Source organism: Narcine bancroftii, chromosome 1 (genome assembly GCF_036971445.1).
Source record: "Narcine bancroftii isolate sNarBan1 chromosome 1, sNarBan1.hap1, whole genome shotgun sequence".
NCBI lineage: Eukaryota > Metazoa > Chordata > Chondrichthyes > Torpediniformes > Narcinidae > Narcine > Narcine bancroftii.
The window spans coordinates 59,352,262-59,365,345 of NC_091469.1; positions in this window are offsets into that span (position 1 = coordinate 59,352,262).

Here is a 13,084-nt window from a genome sequence, read left to right on the forward strand (position 1 = left end):
GCTGATGCTGCTCCTCAGGTCACCTGACCTCCCTTATTCCAATCAGCTTCCAGGTGCTGCGTCGCACCTTTCTTTTAAATTCTAACTGCTACCATTTTAAAACTGTAACTGTACCATTAAGTTGAGTAAAGTTTGGAAAGCAGTCACCAAGTTTTTCATTCTCATAATGCACACAAAGAAAGATTTTTGCAGTAACTTAATATTTGTGAAAATAAACAATTTGATTAAATTCAATCTCTGTATCAAATAACCAGACAACACAAAGTGGCAACCTCTAATGAATCCAACAATGCAATGTATAACAGGAGTCCCCTGGAAATGGTGTCATCCAGCAGTCAAACTCAGTCTCCTTTTTCAACTAGCGCACTTCACGGGGACTCACGCATGTGCAATAGCATCATGACGAGTACAGTAGCTGCAGCGTGTGCAGACAGCCAATAGAAGCGGCTGTCTACATCCCCTGTCTTGGGCAACCCCCTTCACATTTAGGTGTCGTTGGGATTTAATTTCTTGCAGGCTCTTTAGTTGAGGCTCCAAGAGTCTCCTTGCCATAGGCAGAGTCATCTGTGTCTGCCTGGACATGAGTCGTTGCACTGGAGAGCTCAATATGGCGTCGCTGGGGATGTTCCTTAAGTTCAGCAGCTTTAAGAACACATCCATATTTTCCCTGTGGGACTTCTCCATGAGTTGCTTTGACCTCTTCACGGCTCTTTCAGCCAACCCATTTGACTGTGGGTACTCCGGGCTGCTAGTGATGTGGTTGAAATCCCATGTTTTTGCAAAGTGTCTGAATTTCTTACCGGTGAACTGGGTGCCATTGTCCGATTGCACTGAAAGGTGTCTTTTTAATTTGAAAATGACTGCCGATGAGGTGACATTGGGTAAAGGGTCTATCTCAAACCATCCAGAGTATGAACCGACAAGAACCAAATACTGTTGACCATGCCATTCGAAGATGTGTGTTGCCATGATTGACTAGGGGAGGACTGGCATCGCATAAAGCTGCAGCGGCTCTTTCTGTTGGTGCAGTCTGGTGCTATTGCTCATCGAGCAAGCTTGTACCTCCTTCTCTATGTTCTCAGTCATCCCTGGCCAAAAAACTATGTATCTTGTCCTGCATTTGGTTGCTTCTGCCCCTGGGTCCCCTCTGTGCAGGATGTTGACATAAATGTTTTGCAGTTAACTTGGAACTACTGCTCTCAGGCCTTTCATTATGATTCCATCATCGATGAGTAATTCATCCCAGAAAGAGAAGTTGGGTTGCACTTCAGGTGATAGATTGCACTGCTTGTCAGGCTAGCCACCCTTGATAAAAGTGCTCAGGGTCCTCAAAGGTGTCCCTTCAGCCGTGTGCTGTCTCAGTTCATCCAACCAGGAGGAGGAGATGTGCATTACTGTCATTATATCAAATCCGTCCTCTTCCTCAGCTTGTTGGATCGTGCATTTTCTGGGAGCACGAGATAGCACATCACCTAAGTACATTTCTTTTCCGCACTTGCATGTTAAAGTCACGTTGGATTTCTGAAGCCTGAGCATCATTCTCTGTAATCGTGTAGGGGCCGCATGGATTGGCTTTTTCAGAATTGTGACCAGAGGTAAGTGGTCTGTCTCTATGGTTACTGATCTACCTTAAATGTAATCATTAAATTTTGAGTAGGTGATAACTATTGCCCACAACTCCTTCTCTATTTGGGCGTATCTGGTCTCCATGGAGGTGAGTGACCTGGATGCATAGGCCCCTGGTTTCCAATCCTGCAGGCATGCTGCACCCAAACCGTACTGTGATGCATCACAGGTTAGCATGACTGGTCTGCGCACGTCATAGTATGATAGAACAGGTAGGCATGACATATCCCTTTTTAATGCATGGAATGCATTTTGTTGTTGCTCCTGCCAGGACCAAACTAAATCTTATGTGTCAACTGCCTTAGTGGGGCAGTAAGATCTGACAACACAAAGTTTGAATGAACTTGCTTAGGTAGTTGACCATGCCCAGGAAACATTGTAGCACTGTCACGTCTGTCAGTTCCAGCATTTCACTGATTGCTTTAGTCTTTGAAGGGTCCACTTTCAGGCCTTCTCCTGTGAAAACATGGCCTACATAATTGACCTGGTTCAGCCAAAACCTGCACTTACAGAGGTTGAGGTTAAGAATAACCTTCTGGGCTTTGTCAAGTACCTTTTTTTTAAAATTTGCGTCATGTTCTTCCAAGTTTTTTCCACTTATAAATATGTCGTCAACAAATAGATTTGCTCCATTGGTCTTTGAAATACTTCGCTGGCTGAATTGTTTTCAAATGGCATTCACAGGAAACTGTATCGGCTGAAATTCGTGCTGAATGTGGTCAGCAGTCAAGTTTGATTTGCCATAAAGAATTCTTTGCATTCAAAACCGAAAAAAAAGTTGCGTTAGCCACATGCGTGGCAACCTCTCCACAGTACGTATTGGATGGTGTGGTTGTTTTAAAGCTGTGTTGCGGTCTTTCGGGTTGATGCTGATCCGGATCTCCTGTCCGTCTTTTTTCTTAGCAGCCACCATGGAGGACACCCACTCGGTGGGCTTGAAGACTGAGGTAATCACGCCCAGGTCCTGCATCCTATCCAGCTTGGCCTTAACCCCATCCTTCATTGCTATCGGTATACGGCATGCTGGATGAACCACGGACCTAATTTCTGGGTCGAGCTGCATGGAGTACATTACTGGCAGTTTTCCCAGTTCTTCCATATAAAGGTCACTGTACTCAGAAAAGATTCAGTGCGTCAGATCATCTTTGGCCGAAGTTATCTGGTGTATCTCTCTGCTGAAAGAAGCAAGACCTATGTCCATGCTTGCGCTCAGGCCCAGCAGAGGCAGGACTTTTTCTTGGACTACGAAAAAACTTAGTATGTGCAGCTGTCCTTGAACGCAGCACCGCAGTCGCACTGTGCCGTTTGTTCTAATTTTGCTGCCACCGTATGCCACTAGACTTGTGGATTTGGAGCACAGTATGACCTGTTCTGACTTCCTCGGTAGGTTGAACTTTCTTCGTGACATGATGTTGCACTTGGCTCTAGTGTCAACTTCCATGTCTGTTGCTTTACCATTGATCTTCATTGTTACAAATGCTTCGTTATTCCTTCGGAATTTTGTTGGGTCTCCTGCCATCTGCAGAGTCAATCCATCAATGTAATACTCGACATCTGAGTTGGTTAGTCCTTGCTCAGGTTCCAACTGGTTAATCATCCTTCTGTATCTGGGTCTCAGGGTGAGTGGCTGCCTAGTTCTGCCATCGGCTGAAATGGTTCCATTTCTGGCATGCTCTACACTGCTAGCCGAACACTGGGCACATCTCTGGTCTTGCCACATGGTCGTTGCCGCAATCCGTCCTGGGTGAGATTGTGGCTTCATCTTCTTCTGGCTTCTGGCCACTGTCTGTTTACAGGTCCCACCTGGACTGTGTCTATGCTCTCGTGCCTTGCTGCTGTGGAGGGGTTAGCTTTCTGCTGTTCTCTTCCGGGGTTTCGTAACCCAGACATGTGGAGATAGCCTTTATGACCGTTAGTTCATTATCTTGCAGCAATGCCTTTCTCATGCCTTCCTGTTTTTAATCAACATCACAGAGCATTCCAAAGTCATAGGTCCTTGCCCTGATTTTTAGGTCACTGACATATGATTGAATCAACTCGCCAGGCCTCTGGTTTCTGGTATTATATCTGTACCTTTCCATCATTAAGTTCTTTTGTGGATTGCACATTTCTCAAAATATTCTTTTTAAACACTCGGGGTCCTCTCTTGACTCAACAGGGCTGATAACGATACCCCCTTCACGCATCTTGTTTGCATATATGAATGACCTTTCCCTTTCGTTGGCCTCAGAGCCCGCTAAATTTAGTAAAATGTACACTTTGACTCGGGCAGATTTATCACTATGCGCTGCTGCAATGAAAATGTCGTATTCTTGTTCGAATACACGGCAATTCTCAGCCATATTGCCTTCAAACACAAGCAGGTCAGGCCTTCTGAATCCATCAGCCATTACGGCGCAGTCATAAATGTGTTGCAAATGTGGCATTGGTTATTCACTTTGCACTTGAAGGCTTCAGGTTTTGACTTCTGACACCATGTTTGTTGATGCATCGAATAACCAGGCAACACAAAGTGGCAACCTCTGACAAATGCTTTACTGTTAAATTCCACAATACAATGTATAACAGGATCCCCTGGAAATGGTGTCCACCACCAACCAAGCTCCAACTCGTTTTTTAACTAGCACCCTTCACGGGGACTCGCACATGCGCAATAGCGTCATAGCAAGTACAGTGGCTGCAGCAGGTGCAGCGACTGTCTACAAGCTCCATGTTGTCTCAAAATACTGGAGAATGGCAACAGTCTGAATTTTCAAGGAGCAAGCCATGATATCTATCTGGAAGTTGAATTACAGCTCTTGGATTTCAGAATGCAAAATTGGATCTGTGTTTCTTGATTTTTTTTTTAAACGGTGAAAATGCGATCTTGAAAGCCATTCTCTGCAGTTTGTCCTAACAAAGTACACATCTGATTTCTCTGTGTGCACAGATTGTTATGAGGTAGAATAGATTTGATCTTCAGTAAACTCTCTGCCAAATCTGGACATGGATTTTGTGCCAGTCATTCCAAAGGATGGCAATCTTTGCAGCAGGACAATGGACATGAGCTTGCCTTCTGGTAGTCTGTTGTTTCTGGCATGGATTGTTTGTTTTTTTGCCTGTAAGGGAGAATGGAGTCCACTGTTGAACTTATAGCTCTAAGGCTGAGTCAAAATCAATTAATGCATAAGCTCTGTGATGGAGCCATATGTTTTGGGGATGCGATGGAGCACATGATGATAAGTTAAAGTTTTGATTGAGGGAGAATGTTGTCTAAAGAGTGATGAGGCTAAATCATACAACTAAGCAACAATGATGACAGATTTCCAATGTTAAACATATTCTATATAGCGTCTGGGTGCTCTGCTCCACCTACAAAATTTGGTTCCATTAATTTCCAGCAAGTTTCAAAATGACTTTATAGTTTGACTTGTACTACAAGTGGGAGATTAATTTCTAGCCAACAAGACTAATGGTGTCTATGATCGGAGATGAAGTTTGCTGATCTCTTCACCAACTATGTGCAAGAACAATAAGCTGTATCTGTGTGTTGGTATTGATTTCATCATTGATCACACACACTGTATTATTCATCAGGGCGACACCCTACATTTAGATGTAGATGAATGCCCTTCTCCTCTCAATTTTATCCATTCATACTCCGAGAACCTTAAGAATATTCACAATGCTACAAATAAATATAAATGTATAAAAAAAGAACGTGGTTGAAGCTATCTACATGTTACAATCATTTAAATGTATGGGACAACATATTTTTATGAGATCTAGATTGTTAAATGGGCATACATTTTCACACATAATGATTCCTGCACATTTTCTAACACTATTCATTTTCCTCTTTAGCTTTGAGTTAATCTCAACCTTTTATGAACTGAAATATTCCATTTAGTTACTTAGAGTACCCAAGAACACTAATACCTTCTTTTTTTTAAACTTTATTTAAAGATTTTATCACAGGAATAAAAAGAAAAATTACATTTATATAAAATAAAATAATATAATTACAGTACAACGTTAATAACCTAACTTAATTCAACCTAACCCTCCCCACATATATAAGAACTAAAAAAAATCTATATATAAAAAAAACCCACCCTTCCCCTCCCCCAAAATAAAGAGTGAAGAATTAGTAAAATTAATAATATCATATATTAAAAAAAACACACAAAAAAAAAAATGACAAATAAGAATAATTTAAAAAAAAAGGATTTATCAAATCTAAAATATCACATCTAGGAACATACTTAAATCAAACTTAATTGCATATACTTAACAAATGGAGTCCACTTCAACTTATAAAAAGACATCTTATCTTGAATTGAAAAAGATATCCTTTCCATAATTAAACAAGACTTCATCTCTAAATATCACCTATCCAAGGTTAGTATATTTCTATCTTTCCAAGTAGATGCTATACATTTCTTGGCCACTGCTAAAGCTAAATAGTTAAAAGAAATCTGATAATCATTTAATCCTAAATCAATTAATGATTGCATATTCCCTAATAAAAATATATCAGGATCTAATACAACACAAATATTATATAGTCTATTAAATATAGATTGAATACCTATCTGATCACAACGAAAACAACAATCTGACTTATTAAGACCAAATTTTTTTAATTTTTCTGGTGTTAGATATAATTGATGTATAAAATTATAATTAATCATCGCTAATCTAGCATTAATCAATTTCCGAATACTATTTTGACAAATTTCCATCCAGGTTTCTTCAGTTATTGTAGAACCTAAATCTTTTTCCCATTTCAACTTATCTTTATCCCAATCTTTCTTACTTTCAATTTCTTGTAAAATACAATACAAATCAGATATATACCCCTTTTCTGGTATTGAAAGTACATATTTCTCAAAACTAATTTCGGGCAATAAAGTCATTTGACGACTACATATTTGTTTTACAAATGATCTTAACTGATAATACACAAATACAGAATTTCCACTAATACCAAATTTCTTTTGTAATTCCTCAAAAGAACAAAAATGTCCTTCAAAAAAACAATCAGATAAATTTTTTATTCCTTTCCTTTCCCATTGTTTCAAAGTGATATTGGAGACCATAAAAGGAACAAGTTGATTATTATATAATGGCAATCGCCCAGACCATTTATTTTTAAGCCCCATTTTATCAAGTTTACTGGTCCATAGATTCAATAAATGTTTCAATATTGGTACATCATAAGTTCGTAGCAACGAACTGGGGGGGGCGTGGCAAGATGGCGTAAGGAACAGACGTTTGTTATTGTTTTGTCTATAAGTGCCCGTTAAAACTTTTTAAAAGTTTAGAAATAGTTAGAGGTGTTGAATTAGTCTCTAATGGTACAACTGTTGAAAAGAAGCAAAAAAAACGGCAACAGATCGTTAAGAAATTGCATTTTCCGAAGTTATTTGAGCCTATCTGTTTACAAGAAGCCAGGACTCAACGTGGAATGGATCCAGGAAGAGAGGTACAAGATTCGGCAACGGAGCTCCGCTCTTTGTCGGCAGGGCTCTTTAAAGATGGCACCCGGCAGCCCTTGGAACAAAGGGCTGGCCAGGCACGTGCGCGTGAATCAACGCCCGCTGTGAGCACTGTCAGTGAGTCTTTGACAGCTAGAACAGCTGGGACGCTGCCAGCTGAAGACCCGACCTTGAAAAGACGCTTACCGATTGATATAGTGGTGGCGCTGCGAAATGCACCTCCTGTAATGAAGATCTCAACAGACATCGATGTAATGAAGGCATTTGATATAATATGGGTTAAGGATAACCCTGACCAACAGCCTCCAGGCACTGCTGAGGAGGCTGTGACAGGGGTTTCCACACGCAGTCACACTATAAGAAAAGCAGTTAAACCAAACGAAATAGAAGACCCTTTTGCTATACAGAAACAGCAGGATCCTACTGTGCCTGAATCTATTCCAGTAGATATGCTTATTAAGAATCTTGAATCTAAATTATCCTCTACAATAAAAGAAATAGGTAAGGCTTTAGTTCAGGTTAATACAAAGCTTAATACCTTGGTGGACATTAATACTCAACAGATGGTTGATTATGGAGCTTTTAAGCTTTAAACGAGTGAAAGACTTGATGGTTGTGATCAAGGCATAGTCGAGGTACGAGATCAAATACAAGATGTAAATAAAACAATTGAAATTTTACAAATTCAGAATAAAAATTTGGTGAAAAAGGTTGATTATTTGGAGAATCAATCTAGACAGAATAATATAAAATTTGTTGGTTTGCCAGAAGATATGGAAGGATCAGAACCAAGAAAATTCTTCACTGAATGGATTCCACAAGTGTTAGGACAAGATAAGTTTCTGGAACGTGCTCATAGAGCTTTGAGACACTAATACCTTCCATAAAATTGCACTTAGTTTTATTTACAGATCTTATTGATAAAAAGTTACTTGTGCTGCCAAGTAAGCCAGCAAAGCTTAAAAATTAAAATCAATCTCAATTTACTTCTTGTGGGAAATAGCTGAAATCAGTTCTTCAATGAGACCACTGAACTTCAGATTAAAGCGGAGTTTAGGGTCAATGACCTTTCATTGGACCGAGGAAAGGTTAAAACATTGGGATCCGTTTAAAGCTACAGGGAAAGTTGAGAAGTAAAAAGAACAAAGGGAATATCTTTGATGGATTGAGGGAGTTTGGTGAAGGCAAATTAACTGGCTGGAGGAGATCCATGTGGAAGAGGTGAATGAGAACAAAGAAAGTGAGAAATATTGTGGAACTGTGAGATAATGAACCCTGAAATCTGAAATAAAAATAACATTCTCGTAATATCCAGTAGGCCAGATAGTATTTGTATTAAGAGGACAAAAAAACCTGAGATATATGATAGCTGATGTCTTCACATCATGACTGGCTTGCTCTGAAGACAAGATTAATTATCTAAAATGGTTGAATGCTATTCTGATTCCTGAGTGCTGTGCCATGCCTTGTAAGAAAATCAAATGCTGTTCCAAAATCTTACATTAGGTTTCATTGGAACAATAAGATAGGAGGTTGGAGACAGAAATTTCAGAATGGGATAGTGATGGAGAATTAAAGGGAAATGCAACTGAAAGCTCATGATCAGCACCCTTGCGCTCTGGGTGGAGATGTTCTGAAAGTTTCCAATGTAGATGAAACCACATTGAGAGTAACAAATGCCTTGCCCTGAACAGGAAGAATGGCCAGTGAATCTTTGTTTCAACTGGAAGGATTGTTTGGGTCCCTGGAGCATTCAGTTTCTGTACTTCTATGGGAAAGGGGCATGAGAAGAGGAATGGATGTTGATGGGAGACCAGATTAGGGAGTCATGGAGGAGATGGCCTTTTGTGATGCTGAAAGACAAAGAGAGATAAAAGATGTGCTTGGTAGTGATGTTATATTGGAAGGGTGTTGCTTCACTGGAAGCGAAGCTCTGGGTGGGAGAGAAGGGTGAGAAAAGATGTTCAGGAAATAGGGCAGTCAGTGTTGAGCGCCCCATCCACCACAATGCTATGACAAGGAGTTAAGAAGACAGTATGGAAACATTGGTATTGAAGTGCCATCATCTCTCTTCAACTGCCAACTGCTAGCAAGCCCATGTGATATGGGCTCACTTGCAAAAAAACCCACCTTCTTCAGCAAACGACAGGAGTTCTCCTTCTTGGTCAAGCTGTTGTCTTCGGTAAACAAAACCCAGGAGTTACTTTTCTGTGAGCACTTTGTAAAAAGGTCAGAAGTCTTGTAGTTATTCAGCCAGCCAGCCTGTCTCCAATCCAAACAATGTCTATTCATTTCATGATGTCATTTCAATTAGCACTTACTTGTGAAATGTGCATAGCATTCTCCATTGTTTCTGTAAAGTTCACTGAATATGAATTCTTCAGTCTTTCAAATAAGATCTGTTTTAAAATGTGTGTATATATGTAACCTACTCTAATCTTACCAAATTTTCCCAATATTTATCCATTACAGTACCAAGAAGCTAGAGACCAAGAAGTGAGCCAGAAGGTAAAGTTTTTTTTTTCAAAAATGATGTGCAATAGGTCAGAGATCTGGGCATGCTTAAGGTACCTATCTGTGCATTGAGAGGAGGCTGCTTCTCTCCCTTGCATAATAGACTGGCGTGAGAGTTAAGATTAGGACTTTAATATTTACATTTGATTTATTGTTCACGATACTTTGTTGAGGGGATGGATGCTCTGAATTGTTCTGGACTAAACCAAATCTTCCTTGCTTTGCAAGTAATAACAGAATGAAAACCTGTGATTATTAGCATATTTATAGTGTGAAAGGGATAAATACTGTTTGCCTTTTTCTACACTTCTAGAACAAATGTGCATTGATCCATTCTGTGCTCACAGTTCTGCAAATCAGAAGCTGAGGACGGAAGGTGAAAGTCATCCTTTGAATCTGAGGATAAATATAAAATCCAACATAACTATTTTGAGGCAGTAGACTAACCCATATTCAAGGATTCAGCAAACAGCAACTGTTATCACCAACTTCATTAGCAACTGTGCAGAAGACCGCGTGATCAAGAAGAGGCTAAAGGTATTCCCCAATTCCCCGAAAACTTGACTGGTTGTTGAAGTCTAGGCTAGAGACATTATAGTCAGGAGAACCAGCCCTCTCTAAGAAATTCAAGTACGATCTTTGCAAGGCCATCAGAGAAGTCAAGAGACTGCACTGCACAATGTCCCAGAAGAACATTATGACTACACACTGACAATGGCGGGGCATGCATGCTGTCACCAAGGACAAAGCAAAGCTGAGCAGTACAGAATGCAACAATGCAACACTCCTTGTTGCTCCATGCTTACTTCAAACAGGGAGCTAGCTGTGAGGTGACACCCACTCTGACTACTATGAGCGATGTCACACACATGGTCACTGCTACTGAAGTCGGGACAGCCTCCTGGCATGTAAACCCATGGACAGCGTCTGACCCAGACAGATTCACAAGAAATGTCTCAAGAGTCTGCACAGATCAACTGGTGGTAGTATTCACAGACATCCACATTATCTTACTACAACTGCCACCGTTCCTATTTGTTTCAAGAAGGTCACCATCAGGGGGGGGGTGGGGGGGGGGTGGCTTGGGAGGAGGGGGGGGGGGAGAAAAAGTCACTGTATATGTGTGAAAAAGAAAAAGTGTATATCATGGCTAATGTGATTTATGGTGTGAAAAATAAAAAAAATTAAAAAAAAGGTCACCATCATACAAGTACTGAAGAAAAGTGCAATAATGAGCCTAAATGACTACCAGCCATTGGCTCTGACATCCATTGTCATGAAGTGCTTTGAGAGACTGGATATGGCTCCCATCAATTCGAGCCTGCGAGCCTATCTTGACCCACTTCAATTTATAAACATACTTACAGATCTATGGAAGATGTAATCTCCCTAGCTCTCCACAGTCTGAGAACAGCCAAGGACAATTATGTTGGAGTACTGTTCATAAATTTTAGCTCTGCCTTCAATACAAAATCATTCAGTCCCCAGCAAAATCATTCCTAAACTTCAAGATCATCATCCCCCTCTGCAACTGGACCCCTGACTTCCTATTCAACAAACTGCAATCAGTGAAGATGGGTAACAATGTCTCCTCCACTATTACACTCAACATTGGTACTCCTCAAAGATGTGTACTTAGTCCTCTACTGTACTCCCTCTGAACCCACAACTGTATAGCTAAATTGTGTTCCAACTCCACCTTCCAACTTCCTGACTACACCAGAGTTTTGGCTAGGATGAAATGTAGGAAAGAGATTAAAAGTCTTGTGGCATGGTTACAAGATAACAACTTTTCTCTTAACGTCTGTAAGATGAAGGACATAATTACTGATTTCAGAAGAGCAGGTATACACCCCTGTCCATATTAATGGTGCTGAAGTTGAAATGGTAGACGAACAAGTTCTTCAGAATAAATATCCCCAATGATATGACCTGAGACAAACACAAAGATACAACAGTTAAGAGAGCAAACCTTTGCCTTTAATCTCTAGAAAACTGGAAGTTCATCACATTCCCGTTGTCCCTCACCAACTTCTACAGGTGTATCTACAGGTGTACCATTCAAAAGTATTCTTCCTGGAAGCATCACAGGAGCTGCTATTTTTAAAATCAAACAAAACTGTACAAAAAATGGTTTGGCACAGATTAGAAGGGCTGAAGGGCCTGCCTCTCTGCTAGAATGTTCTATGATTTTATTGTGAATGCAAATCAGAATATAATGAAAACTTCCCTCATCTACATCTCCCACTGCCTAAGGAAGGCAGCCATCATACTGAAGGGCACATCACACCTTGGCACATTTTGTTCTCTCTCCTCACATTGCAGAGAAGGGTAAAGACTGTGAAAGAATGCATCAACAGGCTTAAAGGCAGTTTCTTCCCCATAGCCATTAGGCTCCTGAATAAACCTCATAACAATGCTTCCCTTGATTGGTGCTAACTGATCTTTTCATTTGCAATCCTATATTCTGTAATTGTGCTCTTTACCCAACTGCATGAATGTTAGAGATAGTTTGTTGGTCTGCTTGCAGAAGGTCTCTTCTCACTATATGAAGTATATTTAGAAACTTATTTGTATTGAATGCAGACATGAACTGCTTCAACATTATAAGAATAATGAATGTATTTGAACACTATCCTATTACTAGTATCGATTCTTATCTGACGTTATAACAGAAAATAATGGAGCTAAAAATGATTGGTTCTGGGCACTGCCCTGGAGATTTCTTAACTTGATGTCCTGATATGAATTGATTGACTTCTAATTACTACTGGTCACTTCTCCTTTACTCTGTCTAATCTTAGACATGGGAAAGTTTTCCCTTATATCCCATTGATATTAATTTTGTTACATTTCCTCAATCAATGCAACCTTGACATGAAGGACAGTCACATTCACCTCACCTGGTCTTGTAATGTTGTGAAAGGTTTACAGCCTTTTCATGGAGCCACAGATCATTATGATATTTAACAAGTGTCTTTGCCAACATCTCCATCGGGCACACAAAACTCAAAACGGTCAACCAGTTTACCTATCTCGGCTGCACCATTTCATCAGATGCAAGGATCGACAATGAGATAGACAACAGACTCGCCAAGGCAAATAGCGCCTTTGGAAGACTACACAAAAGAATCTGGAAAAACAACCAACTGAAAAACCTCACAAAGATAAGCGTATACAGAGCCGTTGTCATACCCACACTCCTGTTCGGCTCCGAATCATGGGTCCTCTACCGGCACCACCTACGGCTCCTAGAACGCTTCCACCAGCGTTGTCTCCGCTCCATCCTCAACATCCATTGGAGCGCTTACATCCCTAACGTCGAAGTACTCGAGATGGCAGAGGTCGACAGCATCGAGTCCACGCTGCTGAAGATCCAGCTGCGCTGGATGGGTCACGTCTCCAGAATGGAGGACCATCGCCTTCCCAAGATCGTGTTATATGGCGAGCTCTCCACTGGCCAC